Genomic DNA, 451 nt, shown 5'->3' with positions numbered 1-451 from the left:
GTCCTATTTTGTATGAAGCTTATAGTTTTGTATACATAGTTGTTGAGTGTAATAGGAATAGTTTACATTCCACTGTATAGCATAGGCCACTGTAGTACCAGAAATTGGACAGTTGCCAGGATGCGGCTAAGAAAGTAGTTGAAGATTTATTTTTCAGAGACGTACCTGCTCAGCTGTTCAGTAACTGGTGATATGTGTTAGGCCTTCAACAGTTTTTTTTTTTACATTTATTTAACAAAAAATTTATTTAACAAAAGGTACTTTCAATGGATATCTTTAACCTGTGTTTAATGTGTAATGAAAATGTAATTAATCTAGTCCTGTTGGTTGTTGGATATTGTCATTTTCAACCATTTGCATCAAAAGACATAAAAGTAATAACATTTAGCAGTCTCCTCTGTTCTTGACATGTTTAAAAGATAAATTTGTATTACCAAAAGTTTATTTGTTC

General features: G+C 31.3%; 1 protein-coding gene across 1 annotated transcript in view; it reads left to right on the top strand.

The window, feature by feature from the left end:
• LOC119588643 (clustered mitochondria protein homolog) overlaps positions 1 to 134 on the top strand; it is a gene marked incomplete in the record, with an annotated part of 24,545 nt that extends 24,411 nt beyond the window's left edge. The window contains 1 exon segment of the mRNA XM_037937280.1: positions 1 to 134.
• Positions 135 to 451: the final 317 nt, after the last annotated feature.

Source organism: Penaeus monodon, chromosome 24, assembly GCF_015228065.2.
Source record: "Penaeus monodon isolate SGIC_2016 chromosome 24, NSTDA_Pmon_1, whole genome shotgun sequence".
NCBI classification, from domain to species: domain Eukaryota; kingdom Metazoa; phylum Arthropoda; class Malacostraca; order Decapoda; family Penaeidae; genus Penaeus; species Penaeus monodon.
Note: the sequence above shows the minus strand (reverse complement) of the source record. Positions and strands in the feature narration are given on the sequence as shown.